Source organism: Nipponia nippon, unplaced genomic scaffold (assembly GCF_047370975.1).
Source record: "Nipponia nippon isolate SJK-2023a ecotype South Korea unplaced genomic scaffold, ASM4737097v1 scaffold_9, whole genome shotgun sequence".
NCBI classification, from domain to species: Eukaryota; Metazoa; Chordata; class Aves; order Pelecaniformes; family Threskiornithidae; genus Nipponia; species Nipponia nippon.
In genome coordinates, this window is record NW_028262413.1 from 49,224,281 (window position 1) to 49,238,617 (window position 14,337).

A 14,337-nucleotide genomic window follows, 5' to 3' on the forward strand; every position below is an offset into this window, starting at 1 on the left:
CCGGGCCCCCGCCACCCTTCGCCTCCCCGCGGAGCCGGCGCCCGCAGCGCCTGGCCCGGAATCAGGCCCCGGTTTTGCGCCTGGCACAAACATCCCTCATCGTCCTTCGCGAGGTTTGGGGTTTGACCTAAATCTCTGGCGCCAGTTGCCTTTCACGGCCACACTTGTTTCTGCAGATTTGTTTTCTCCGGGTATTTGCTCCGTGGTTTTTCCTAGGGACGGCGCAGTGGCTTTTCATCTGGGAGACCTGACGGCGAGGACAGGCCTTCCCAGAGCCGCTCTGTGCGGAACGGCATCTACTTTTCTTACATATCTGCATGTGTGATTACTGGGAGAGGTATTTTTAAAAGTAGCTCAGCGTCTCTTTCAGGGAGTTAGCAAAGAGCAGATTTATTTTCTGCTATGCTGAGAATTAACTCCCCTTTCTTCCTCTTCCCTCTGCCCCCGCTGGAAAGAGAGAGAATGCAGAAAAGAAGAAAGGATTTACATTGTGGTGGTGATTGGCACAGGCTGTGAATGAGAGGTCATTTCATCTGGCTGTTTCTTTTCAAGCGCTCTTTTTTTCATGCACACTGTATTCAGGCTGGGAGCATTCTTTCTTTTCAAAGCTCCTCTGTCTGTCTCTCTCTTCCCCCTCCTTTATTTTTCATCCCTTTTCTTTACTTTTGCTGTCTTTTCATTCTGTTTTTCTCCACCCCCTTGGGGCTCCATTTTTTCTTTCCTCTTTCCTCTATTCAGTTCCTTTTTTCTTCTGGCATCTTTTTTGAATAGCTCTTCTATTTTCGGAGAGGAAAGGGAGTATGTCGAAGAGAAGTCGTTGCAGCAAGGAGGAACTTGAAAGTCTTTCTTTCCCTGTTTATTTCACTTAAAAGCAAAAATTGTTTTCCAAGGGAGAGCGAGGTTTCTGTGCAGAGCCTTTGAAGCGAGGCTGGGACGGCGGCGGGGTGGGATTTCTCCCTGCTCCTCGCCACACTGCAAACACCGTCGGTCCCCAAATGCTGTCGAGCGCCCAGAGCCCCGTAACGCGCGGGGCGGTCTGCGGGTCCCTGCTTTCAGCTGGGGTCTGGGTGCTCCTGCTGCGAGGAGGGGGTCCAGGCAGGAGCAGCCCCTCTCCCTCGGCTCCGGCCACGCTTGCCCCACACCTTCGGACACCAGTTACTGGTATTTAATCGCTATTTCTGTCACCGGTGCTCCTGTGCGAGTGACCGGCAGCGTTTTAAGACATGACGTGAAAACAAGCTCTGAAAGCGAGATCCGAGAGCTCGCTGCCGCGGCGCATGTCCCTGCGCAGTGCTGGGGAGGAGGGAGGTGGATGGGGACGGAGAGGCCGCGTTTGCGTCATTTTGAAGGGGGAACTTTGTGCTTGCACAAGTCGCCCATGGGAAGGCGTGGGGTGTGCCGGAGCGCTGCGCCGGGGAGCGGTGCTGGGACCCCGGGGCGCGGGGTGGCCATTGGCCATGGAGAGTCGCTGCGCTCGGGCCTGGTGGATGCGGGGCTTCAGGGTGCCGGGGATCCGCGGGTTAGGGCCCTTCTGTGGCAGCGGAGCAGGGAGGGTCTCATATGAGTCCGTAAGGCCACAGCGATTCCCATCGGGTCTAAGGGAAGTGTCCTCACTCAGCAGGACGCGGCTGGTCCCCGAGCTGCCGCTCCCCATTCGCAGTTTGGGTGCCACCAGCAGCTCGCCATCACAGCGCTCCTAGCAGCTCCGTCATCTGGCTTCAAGAAGAGCTGCCTAGGCAGAAGGGCTGATAAATCAGGCTTAAAGCTTGATCAGTTTGGTCTTCTAAAGAAGAGACGTCGTTGTGCCAGGTAGCAAAGCGACAGGAGTTCCTCAGGGAAGGCAGCCGGGGGAGGACGAGAATGCCCTCCCCTCGCGCCCCCGGCCCAAGCGCTGCTGCGGCATCAGCCGTCGGCAGGGTTGGGGCGGCTTTGGCTGTTCAAGGGGCGAAGGTTTTGCCATCCCTTGGCAGAAGCGGAGCGCTGGCTCCAGCGTTTGCTTTGGCTCGGTCGGTCTGTGCACAGCAATTTTCTAAGGAGATTTCCCTGGTGCAGGGAAAACGCTTGTGGTAATGACCCTGCTCCGACGGGCTCCTCGCTGCACTGCGTTCCGCAAAACGGGGGTCCCCTGGCAGTGACCCACGCCAGCCCCTGCTCCCTCCTACCGTCCCCCAGGCCCCGGCAGAGCCTGTCCTCCCCGGGCAGCTCTCATCCATCCATCACCCCATGGCCAAACTGATGCAATTAGGACTCTGATTTTCAGAAAGCATCTTTTACCCATTAGTTTTAGTATCTCCTGGTTGCTTTGAAATAAAGTAGAAGTTGAGGGCTGAGCTAAGACGCACAAACGGGCGTTGGACTGGAGCCACCAGCTTTGATGTTGGCTGTGGTAGCGAGGGGCTGGAGGACAGGGCTCAGGGCCGGCTGGCGAGGCTTTGCCCGGCGCCCGCACCGGGTCCTGCTGCGGAAAGCCGAGAGCGCGGGCGTGTGCCCGGGGCTGCTCCTCTCCTGCTACAGCAGCGGTTCTGGGTGAACACCGTGCGAACAGAAAGCACGGCGAAGCGGGGACTCGCGGCGCTGCAGCCCCGACGGCAGGACGCGGGCAGGGAGCCCTGCCGCGGCTCAGGAGGGGCGTCTGGCTGCCCGATCCTGAACGTCTCGTCTTGTCGCGTGAGAGGAGAATTCTGCTGCCCCTTTGTCTGACGGGCTTTGGAGGGAGGCTGGAAGGGCCTTGCCAAGGCACGGTAACTTTATCGTCCTCTGGCGAAGGTGCACACTGGGGCTCAGGCACGGGCAGGGGTCCTGAGCCATGCGGGTGGGCGGCAGGAGGAGCGGGAGTGGAGCTGGTGGCACGGCGGTTAATGAAGTGGATTCTTTTTTTAAAGTGCAATTCAAATAATGGTAACCCCGAGATAGAGAAGACATTGGAGGAGATGAAAAGGGAGAGAGAAAGAAAGGAAGCAAAGGACAGAGGTTTGGAATAGAGAGGGAGATTAGGAGATAGATGAAAGAGAAAGGAGAAAGATAAGAGGGAGAGAGGGGACAGATCTCCGGAGCGAGATGGGCGTTGCCAGGGAAACGGGAAGAATGAGGGAGCGACGGAGGGATGGAGGAGCTGAGGATGCTGGGGGCGGGGAGCAACGGAGGGATGGAGGCTCGGAGGGATGGAGGCTTGGTCTCGGGTGGAGGAGGAAAGTGGATTCTCAACAGAAAGGGAAGCCAGGGGGGGATGTCCCAGGTTGGCGTGGGCACCCATCTGCTGGGAAGCCGCGACCGCATTCAGGATCGCGGCTCCGTCCCTCCGCGGTGAACGGCTGCGGCATCTGCTGCTGCTCCCAGGCTGACCCCTCTCACCCTGCGTTTCCATCAGCTGAAACGTTTCTTGCCCACCGCAGGGAGGCTTTCCTCAGAAGCAGGGCGCATGCTGCGCCCGTACCCAGTCAGACACGTGGATCTTCTTCTGGAGCGCTGGCGGGAGGTGGGAGAGGATCCGGCCTGGCAGGGAGAGCCCTTGCCTGTGCCTTGGCCTCAATATTTATATTCCACTTCCAGATGCAGCTGCTGCATTTCAGAGATAAAAAAAGGTCGTGTGGGACCGTGAGGCCAAGAGGGCAGAGCAGTGACCCGCTTGCAGGGGAGGACGGGCACCGAGGCACTGTGCACGCTGTGCCGGCGGGTGAGGGCAGCGCCAGAGCTCGGCCGGTGCCGCCTGCGCCGGTGCCAGCCCGGCTGCCACCTGTGCCCGCGCTGGGCCGGTGCTTGGTGGACAGGGGCAGCCGAGCGTCCCTCTGCTCGCCGGCGGCAGGACGGTGGCTGCCCAGCGCTGCCACCCTCCTGGCTCAGCAGAGCGGTGCCCGATTCCCGTCCCGTGGAGCGAAGGTTTCCGACCCGCGGAAATCGGGTGCCAGGTCGGGATAAATCCTGGTGTCGTTCGTTGCGGTCACAGGCGGCTCCCGCGGCCAGAGCCGGGGCTGCCGGGCAGAGCCCGTGGCGTGATGGGGCCGGAGCCGCCGCAGGCTCAACCGCCCCGTTCCCAGCAACAGCCCGGCCGCAGCAGCGGCTGCGCACGGGGCCGGGAAGAGAAACGAGGTGCTTGAAAGCCAAGTGCTGTGGATGTCATTTTAAAGCCCAGAGAGAGTTTTGTGCTCGGCTTCGGCTTTGGCTGGTTCCAGGAAGGTCCCGACGGGGCCGGCTGCGCCCGCGTCCCTGGGCTGGCGATGGGGCAGGGAACCAGGTGGCTTCGTGCTCCCTACACGTTTATTCTGCAGAAATGGTAATCTCCGGTTATTTAAAAAACATTCATTTTCCCTTTCAGTCAGAGTTTGCTTCAAAGAGGTAAATATTTACTTCTCACGGATGAATGTAGCGGTTGGGGTAAGACTCACTAAAAGAAACATCAACAGGGCGAGGGGCTGGGCTTCAGGTGACCCGAGGAAGCCGGTGCCGCTCCTTTCCCGAGGCGTCGCCTGTCACACGGACCCGAAGGCGCCGTTTTCCCCAGCTTGCTTTTCCACCGAGTCTTACTGAAACACGTTATGTATATCACGCTGCAAATTGTAGGTTATGTCCTTTTTTTTTTTGATACGAAAGCCCCCAAAGACGGTAATTGGTAATTCCTGCACGCAGACCCACTTCACGGGATACGCGTGATCTCACGTACGCCGTGCCTCGTCAGAAAGCGTGTCCGAGGCTGAAGGCAGCCGTTCTGCTTTCTGATCCACTTACCATAAGTAGGTTTATTTCTTTTTTCTAGAGAAGTCATTAACAAAAGTTTTCCTTAAAAAATGGAGTCAGGTAGTATCTAATGTGGAGCCACTGAATGAATTCAAAAATTGTTTCACCGATTTCTTTCAAAATGCGGAGTTTATTTGGCGGCGGCAGCCCCGCACCACGCCTCGCTTTCCCGTTTCTCAGAACTGCAGCTCACGATTTACATTCCAGTTTATCTGCGTGGGATGGCGGTTGCGAGGCCAGAAGCGGTGTTTTCGGTTCCGCCGCGCCCGGCGCGGAGCCGGGGTCAGGTGCGTGCGGCCCGCGGCCTGCAGCTCGCGGCCCTGACCAGCCCCGGCGATGGGGCTCGTGCAGCAAGACGGACGTTTGGGCCGGGGCGCAGCCGGTGTTGGGGCCCTCCCGCGGTGCCGGACGGAGCGTCCTGCGCGGGGAAGCCGCTGGGGCCCCGGCAGAGCACGGGAGACCCCGCTCATCCTTCCCTCGCTCAGCCCCAGCTCAGCGTCTGGGGAAACCGAGATGAACTCGTACATCCTCAGGCCCGGTACGGGACCAACGCTCTGGATCAGTTTTATGAATAATTTTAGTTGTTTGTTGGGATTTTCAGGGAAAACAATTTTTCTGTTTAGAATTTTTGTGGGTGCTTTGAGCAGCTTTATGTGAAAACTGCAAAAAAGATGAAAGCCTGATTTTTCCTTTATTAAATTTAAATGAAAGCTTCTTTTAAGAAAGGAAGAAAAATAAAATCAAAGGTATTCTCACAAATATTACAGATCTGTTGATCAGCCATTTTCTGTTAAAAACTACTGAAAAGTTTTAACGCCTCCTCCCCCTCCAAGATCACCCCCAGGTGCCCAACTTCACCCGGTCTCTTTACCCCCGATTTCTGCCGGGGCCCAGCCCCAGCGCCCCGGGAGCTTTGCACGGTGCCTCCGCCGCCGTGTCTGCCCCCCGCACCGGGAGCCGCGGGGCAGCTGCGACCCCCCGGCACCTGCGGCAGGGGGCTCTGCAGAGGGGGTCCTGCAGAGGGGTCCTGCAGCGGGGGTCCAGCAGCCGCCCAGCCCTGACAGCACCTTCCGCGGGGTGGGAGCCCACCAGAGTTAAGGTGCAGGGGGTGCAGCTGCCGGAGCTGAGGCGCAGGGGCGCGGGCTGGGCTCCCGCAGCCCCGGGGACTTGCCGCCGTGCAGGTTTAAAGCCGAGGAGCTTGGAGGGGGTTGCTCGCTGCCCGCCTGGGACAGCCTGATTGCATTGCTGAGGTTGCACCGTTGATTTGCTTTCAGCGGGGAACAAGTCCTAAAGGTCCTCGCGGATGGCTGTCGGGTTTGTCATGCAGCCTGTAACGCCGAGTGTGGGCGCGGAGGTGAGTTAGCTGAGATAAGGTGCTCTGGTACCAGCTGGGCCCTGGCACCTGCTCATGTGCCTGCACTTACCCTCTGATGAAGCAGAGATAACATGGGGCGGCAGCCGGCAAAGAGGAGGGCTCCTGCGTCCCTGGCAGAGGGGGGTCGCTGCTCCTGAGGAAGGCTGCGAAAGGTAAATCTCACAAATGCTTTGGATTTTGGATGCCCTTGGCTCCCTTTCCTGCAGGAAGGGCTGGGTGAAGTTTGGTGACTGCACCGCTCACCCTGCTGCCTCCGGGGCTGATGTAAAGAGCAGCGGAGAGAAGGGTGTTTGATCAGGAATGGAGCCTGATGGAAACCAGGGTCTTTGCAGTAGTTGGTAGCTCAGCAGAGAGCAGAGGCACGCAGCGAGGCCGTCGGGAGCTGCGGTCCCTTGCGGAGCTCCTCCAGTGGGGTTCAGCCAGGACAGCACTTTGTGGGAGCGGGTGGTCCTTTCACTCTGGTCCCCCCCCATCAGATCTAGGATGTTGCATGCAAACCTCGTATGCATGCACAGGTCAGGCTTTCATCAGCCAGGCATAATTCTTTTTGGCTGCTTAATTTAGGATTACCGAGAGTCTCGTTTCCAGAGCTGCTGCGCTGGCTTCTGCTGTGGCTCAGCCGCACCGGGCGCGGGTGGAGGGGCCGGGTGGGACGGTGGCACACGGCGGTGGAGCCGCTCAGGAGCAGCCGGGTGAAACCGAGGCGCTTAAAACAGCCAAGGGAAGGGAAAAGTGTCCAGAGGCGGACGGCTCTTAGTCTGGTGCAGTGGCTGGAAAATCTGGAATCCAGCAAGAAATGTGCTGGGGGATGAAGCGGCTGTTGGGCAAAACGCTGCCGCAGGAGGGGACCTGGCTGGTGTAAGAGGCCCCAGGTCAGCCTTAGGCGTTTGGGTGGTTAAGGATGAAGCAAGAGAGGTAAACAGAAGTAAAATGACATAAGGAAGTGAAAGCTATGTAAAAAAACTGGAGCGGGCAGGAACCCCAGGGATGTGCCAGGGCAGAGCCTGGCTCTTCCCAGCTGTGTTGAGAAAGACAGGAGGAGAAGAGAGATTGCAGCGAGGCAGAAACCTCCCAGGAGTGGGAGGAGAAATGCTGAAAGAAAACCGAATGTCAGAAACCCCGGAGGAGCAGGGACGGGAGCCGCTGCTGCCGGCCCCGGGTGCGTCCTTCCCACCAGCCTTGGAGAAGGGAGGCCGGCGGTGGCGGCCGGGGAGACGCGGGTGCGGGGGACCGGGAGCGTGGCACGTGCGGCTTTCGGCGGGGATGCCAACAAGCGCGTTTGTGTAACTCCACGTGCGGGGAAGGTGCAGGCGGGCAAGCGTCTCCATCGGCAAACGAGCCAGTGAGCACCCAAAGCTGAACTAAAGGTTTTGATTGAAGCCCAGAGGAGGGTTCAGTTCCCAGTGCGCGGGCAGGAACGGCTGAGTTTGATGGGCGAGAACCTGCCAGGTACAGCCACGGGAAGGATCTGGAGACTCGAGCCAGGGAGCAAGAGGAGTCGCTCTCGTGTGGCTACTGACATCAATCTTAAGATACGTTTAATTTATTTTCTGGTTTTCTGGTCTGAGAGGTGGGGCAGAGGGATGGGCTGACCACACAAAACATGGCTGGGAAAGGGGATTAGGGAAGCCGGTGCGGAGAGGCGTAAAGGTGACGGATGGAGCGGGCCCCCTGCCCAGCTGAAGGGCCCGTCCCCCCGGGCTGGGCCAGGAGGCCGAGGACGCCGCAGAAATGGTGCGGTACCGCAAAACCAGGAGGATTTGAAAAAATCAGTACCCGCAGCAGAGCTGGGACCCTGCCCGCAGCACTGCCGCGCACGTGCCCTCTCACAGTAACGCTCGCGACTCTTCCTCACGATGGGATCTCGGCGCCGTACGTGGTGAAATCGATACGGACTTTGCCCCCAGGGAACGGGCAGTCGCAGGGCAGGACGGGGAGGCTGGGGCGAGCAGAAGAGCGCAAAGACACAAGTGCCGTGCCATAGCTGCTCCATCGCTGCCGGTGAGGCTCAGGTGGGCTCTACAAAGAGATTTGAAAGAAATTGGTGTAGTAGCAGCAGATTTTTGCATAGAAGTTTTTCCCTGAAAAGTTGTGAATTTGTTGAAAAATGGGGTGATGATATTTGTCATTGCTGGTGCCGCCGTTTGTCAGCAACCAAGGAGAGATGGGATGAGAAAGGGCTTAAAAGACGAGCAGCTCGTGCCTGGCGCGGAGCCGAATGATGGGAGGGAGAAATAACAGGGTCAGAATGAGAAGTCGGCGACACAACCCCTGCACAAGCGTCTCCCATCCTTCCGACGGCAGCAGGATGCTGCCGGCCAGCACAGCACAGCGCTCCGCACCAAATCCAGCTGTGGAATGATTAATAGCTACTGAAAAGTTTGAGTTGTGGGTATGGAAAAGGGCGGCAGATCCTGGATTGCACAAGAAACTCGGGCGCAGATGGGGAGGCCAGTGAAGGAGCGTGTGGGATGGGGGGCATGGAGGCGGGAGGAGAGAAGACGTTTGCAGGACGGGGGTGGGGGGAGTTCAGTGTAAGGTTCAGCCTGGCATCGTTTGTTCTTCATGGGGTGGAAGATGGGAGAGAGGGGGGGTTTGCCCGGCTCCTCCGCTTGCCCTCAGCCTGCTGGCGGGCCTCTTGGGTCGCGTGCCCGTAGCCCACCTTCGCCCCCAGCCTGCGTGCCCCCGTCGGGCAGGGGAACGGGCACGGCCCGCTCGCTGGCCAGCGTTTATGTATGTATTAGGAGCGTTATCAAGGCAGCGTGGCCCTTTGTAACACTCCTAACAGTCGTCTTTTCCACAGAGGGATGGCGTTTACTTGTTAAAGCATCCTTACAGCTCCTGGAGACCCAGCCTGGTGCTGTGCCACCGGAGCAACGCTGGGACTGTTGCTTTGCCAGGACAGACTGGCAGAATCCTCTCCTGCCCGTGCCCTGCTGCCCGCGGGTCCCAGCGTGCCCACCCTGCTGCGGTGCTGCAGCTCCCGAGTCACCGGCCTCGGTGGGACGAGTCTGTAACAGCTCAGCCCATGGTACTTTGTCAGCACCAGGAGGGACAACGTATCTGTGCTTGTTTTGCTTCCCCTGCCCCTTCTGGTGCAGCCAAGGGGCCCGGGGCTGAGCAGGTGCTGCTGGGGCGAGTTCCCTCTGCCCGGGCGGGGGGACACGGCAGCGGGCCCCAGCCCTCGGCTCCCCCGGCAGCCCGCTCGCTGCCGGGCCGGGGCTGCGCGGGGATCCCTCCGGGACGTCTCGGGACGCTGAGATCTCTGGCTGGGGTTTGGGTTGAGGCGCTGCACGAGCGTCCCTCTGCCCAGCGCCTGGGTGCTCTGGGTGCCGCAGCCCCGGGCTCGCGTCGCCTTGCTTCACCCGGGAGCGATTGCTTCACCCGGGGCTGGCTGCGGCAGGTCTGTGCTCAGTCTGTGCTCAGACCTGAGGCCCCCCGAGGCCACTGCTTTGGCTTCTTGAGCAAGATTGGAAGCGGCTCCCTGGAGAGCAGAGGTTTAGGCAGCGCTCTGCACCCCGAGGGTGTCAGGGTGTTTCCTGGGGGAGCTGAAGTACGTGACCCAACCTTACTTGCCAGTGTGTTGGGAAACAGCATTTCCAGCCCACTCTGCAAGACCCGAGAAGGCAGAACAGGGAAGTGAGAGCGAGAAGTGAGAGAAAAGCATCCGTCCCGTTCCCCACTTCTCTCCCTGCGGTGTTTGTGCAGCTGCGGCAGTGGCTCTGCAAGCTGTTGTGGCCTTGCTCTCTTGAATAGCAAAGCTCCGTTTCTCATGTACCAGGGCTCACACGTTCGATAGAGAAATGTGCAAAGAGTGATTTGTGTAACACAAGGCTTTCATTTTCATACTGAGGGCCCGGAGGAGCGGAGCTCGTCCCCTTTCCCAGAGTGCCCTGGAGTAAGAATCCACCGTTTACTGTCTTTTAGGCATCTGGCTGAGGGTCGTTGTTCTTAAAACGTATCGGTGATGGGCTCGGGAGCGTATGCGAGTGTGTCATTTTTTCAGCTTCCTTGTCTTGTGGGGGCAGAGACCCAGAGCTGTGCCGGGGGTCCAGCTGACCCCTCCGCAGCGCTGGAGACGTGGGGAGAGTGGTTGGGTCCCATCTCGTGTCCCTTCTCCCCTCTCCCATCCCAGAGGCTGCCAGCTGGGCCGTCCCGGGCGCGCGTTGCCCTTGCACGGCGCCTACTGGCACCTGCCATGGGGAGCGGGATCCGGCGGTGCCCCCTGTCCCCAGCTGGGAGCTGGGGTACCAACACGCCGCTGCAGGAGGAGGTGTGTGGGTGCTGACCGTCCTGTGTAAGTGGCTGTGGAGAAACCCTTGGGAAAAGCGAGATCTTAACTGGGCTGGAAGAGAGATCCAGTGCACATGGAAACAGAAACTGTGCCCCAACAAAATCCAAGACCAAATCGGGCAGCCTTCCCTGCTTCCCAGCCTCCTCCAGCTCCTCTGGCCAGGGCAGAGCAGAGGGCCCTGGCTTCCCCGTCTGGGCTGAGACCCCGGGGCGCGGGCTCTTGATTCCAGCTTCCTCAGCTCCAGCAAGGATTACATTAGCAGATCCCCGAAGGCAGCGGCGCTGCCCGCACGCTCCTTCTGGGAAAGCGCTGCTCGCCTCCGGCCGCCCCGGAGCCCGGCTTTGCGCTGCCCATCGTCACCCAAGCCCCGGCTCGGGGCCCGCTTGGCACCCAGCTCGGGGCGCGGGGCTGGCCGGGCAGGGTGGGCGCTCGGCGGCCACGGACGGGCACGCCGCTGGGAACCGGAGCGGGGAAGTGGGAATCGCCCCAGTCCCCGCAGGCCGGCGGGGTGCTTGTGCGGGGGCCTCGTTGGGCTGCGTGCGCTGGCCGCCCCGCTGCCGCAGGGATGCTCCGGCGGGGCCCCCGGGAGGAGGAGGAGGAGGATGACAAGCCGCCCTCGCAGCGCAGCGGTGGGCGATGGTCGGGGGGTCCCGGCCGGCGAGGGGCGGCCCCGGGGCCCGTCTGTGCGCGCCGGCAGCCGCCTCCCCGGCTGCTCCCTCCTCTTCCTCTTCTTCTTCCTCCCCATCCTTCCTCCCACCCCTCCTCCTCCTCCCGCCGCCGCCCTCCCCCGCTCCTCGCTTTGTTTCGCTGCCTCCGCACTCCCCCCCCTCCTCCCCGTCCTCCTCCCCCTCCCCCCGTCCTCTTCCTCTTCCTCCTCCTCCTCCTCTCCATCTCCTCTCCACCCGGTTCCGCAGGGTTCCTCTCCCCGCCTCCGCCGGGGGGTGGAGGTTCTTCCCCCGCCCCGGGGCAGGCAGGGATGCCGGGGGCAGGCAGGGATGCCGGGGGCAGGCAGGGATGCCCGGCTGGGCCCTTCTCCCACTCGGGCGAGGAGGGTGCTGGGGGCCATGGCTGGAGGGTGTTGGAGCCGCTGGCAAAGGGCCTGGCTGCCGTGTCAGGGCAGAGGCGGTTGGAGCTCGGGGACAGCAGTGTCCCCACAGGCACCAGCGCCCCATTCCCCACCCCGAGCATCGCCTCCTCCCTGGCAGCGCTGGCAGGTCGCCTGCTTGGCCTCGGGCAGGGTGCTCTCGCCGGGTGCGTCAGACCCTGGGCTGAGGGTGCCTGACCCTATGGCCGGATCCAGCGCAGCAGGGGCTGCGCAACGGGAGGGGTGCTAAGGAAGGGCCTGGTACCCCGGGCACCGAGCCCGCGGGCAGCCCACCCCGCGCAGTCGGTGTCTGTCCCCCTTCTCTGGCTCTTCTGTTTCCACGCGGTTCTTTTCCCCTTCCCCATCGCTTCCCCTTCCCCAGAGGGACGTGAGCGCGGTGGCCTGGTGGGCACAGAGCTGCCCTGTGAGGCCGTGCTCATCAGGGCCAAGCAGGAACCAGCAAGAGCAGGCAGCTGCCCACGGCTTTGCCTGCAGTGGAAAGGCCGGCGTGCTCCGGCCAGCGCTCCTCGTCCCTGCAGCCCGTAACTGGCCTGGCTGGTGGGACGTGGCGCAGAGGCCCTGTGGGTGCCACGGTGAGAACCGTGGGGATGATAACCTGATAAAGCAGGGTTTCTCCGCTCAGAGGAGAATGGTTATTTAGCCCAGGATTGCCTCTCACGCCATGCAGGTGCTCCTGGGACTGCAACACAATCTGGTTTAGAGTTTATTCCTGTTTTACCTCCCCCACAGGATTTCTCTTTGTTGTAGCTGCAGAAATAATTATATTTAGGAGAACATTCTTCACCGCAGGAGGAAGCAGCGGCCTCCTTGCTTTCATCTGGTGGCGGCTCTCCAAGCGCCTCCCTGCCCGTCCCTGCTGGCCACCCCAGGGCTGCCGGGGGGAGGCCGCTGGGGGCCCTGCGCCACACCCCATCGGTGGGGGTCCTGGGCTGGCTCGGCCCCGGGGGAGTCGGGCATCGCTGCTGCAGGTGCTGCACCCCTCCAGGACCCTGCCCCGTCCCCTCTGGGGCGGGTACCGGGCTGGGGGCTGTCGGGCGCCCGGGCACGAGTGAGCCAAGCGTGGGCACGTTCTCAAAGTGTTGTTTTAATCCCTCACAAAACACAACACACAAACTGCCCTCCAGCTGCAGGGAGTGTTTTGGCAGCCCGTGCGTCTTTCCCCAGCCTAGCGGCGGGCTGCTCCGCTGGCAGACCTGCCTGCACCGTTACATCTCTCCGGCTTCTCATTTTGCTCTGTTTTGCTTTGTCTGATGCTCTCCCCGTTTCCCAGCCTGAAACAGCATCCGTGAGGCACGGCGGTGTCTGCCCCGCTCTCCTCGGCGCAGCAGCTCCTCCTTGCTTTGCTATCCCAGGTCGTTTATGGCAGCAATTCCTCAGGCTGCTGGCGAGGCAGGCGCGGGCTCCGTCTGCCTGGCGAGGAACGCCGGCTCTTCAGAAGGGCCTCGTCCCTCCCTGCGGCCATTCCCACACTGGTCATACCATTTCGGTGGGAATGCGCCCCGTGCTCTGCTCTCCAGGCTGGTGGGTCCCCGGGGACCACCAGGGCATGGGGAGCTCCTGGTTTGTCCCAGGCTCAGGAGTGGAGCTGCCATCCCCAGGGTGCTCCACGCCTGGCGCTGCCGCAGAACCGGCACCGGTGGCCTGGCCGCCGCCGGGTGCAGCCAGCGGCAACCACCTGTAGGCATGATGTGAACATGGGGTTTTCCGCTCATTTGTCTTTGGACTTTTCCTGCCGAAACTGCGGCCCTGTGAGTTTGCTGTGGTCCCACATACACCCAGTGGTGATACCGTGGCATCGCTGTGCTCTCCTGGTGTGCTCCCCTGTGCTTGCTTACTGCTCCTTGCTTCTCTGCCAAAGGTCATTTGTCCTTCTAGTCGAAGCTGGTTGGTGTCTACCTGACCTTCCAAGTCCGTATTTCCCGAACCGGCCGGCACCGTGCACTGCTCCCATGTGAGCTCCACCATTGCCTTTCCCCCAGCTGTCACCAGCGTTGGATGCAGCGAACAGCAGCGCTGGAGCAGCTCCTCTTGTGCCGCCTCTCCGGCGGGCTCTGGCACGCTCCTGCAGGTTGCCTGCCTGGGTGCTGGAGGCTCCGCGTCGCTCGCGGGTCCAGGCTGTTGCCTGGCGTCCTGGAGCCACGTCTGCGCCCTTGTCCCTCTCCTTGTGGTCTCCCTTCATTCCTATCAAGACGGCTTGCTTGGGGGATCTTGTGGTGCCGGCACACCCAGGCGGGCTTGTCCTGCCGGTGAGTCCCATGGCAATACGCTCATCCCTGTGCAAGTGAGCATCACCGTGAGTGCCATCCGTGAGCAGTTATCTGACTTTCTTCCTGGAAGCGGATGGAATAGTTAAATAGCACAAGGTCAAGACTGGAGTCCTGCAGGATCCTGTTGCGAGCCCTCCTGGAGGGCGGTGGGGATGCGTCTCTGGGTCCCCAGAATCTGAGTGGGGATAAAACAGTTGTGGTCCATTCGGGGAGTGCCCCAGGGTGGTATTGGTGTTGGGTCGTCCTGCTCTGACCCCATCCATGTCCTGTGCCTCTTCCCTGCGTAACTCGGGCACGCAGTGCCCGATGCCCAGTGCCGACGTGGGCACGAATGCTCAGGGGGCACCTTGGAGGGGGGGCAACAGGGGAGGGAGAGGACTCAAACCTTCGGAGCCCGAGGGGAACATTGGCTGCTGCTCCTCTGCGTTTGCCCCAGGGCCCTGCAGAACCACGGCTGTACAGGGATTGTAGCTGGAATAGAATATATAATAGAATATATTCTGTAATCATCTGGTCCAACTGCCTGACCAAGTTAAAGCATGTTATTAAGGGCATTGTCCAAAGG

The 14,337-nt window shown here is 60.9% G+C and overlaps 1 protein-coding gene across 2 annotated transcripts in view; it reads left to right on the forward strand.

Moving 5' to 3' along the window:
* Nucleotides 1-14,337, forward strand: part of ZNF710 (zinc finger protein 710) — a 34,296-nt gene that overhangs the window by 12,111 nt on the left and 7,848 nt on the right. Inside the window, exon 1 of one of the 2 annotated variants that reach the window (XM_087744325.1) lies at nucleotides 6,154-6,258. The exons of the other annotated variant lie outside the window; for it this stretch is intronic. The gene's annotated coding sequence lies outside the window, so the exon portion shown is untranslated. Of the gene's footprint in view, nucleotides 1-6,153; nucleotides 6,259-14,337 lie in introns of those variants that run through there. 2 annotated transcript variants of the gene reach the window in all.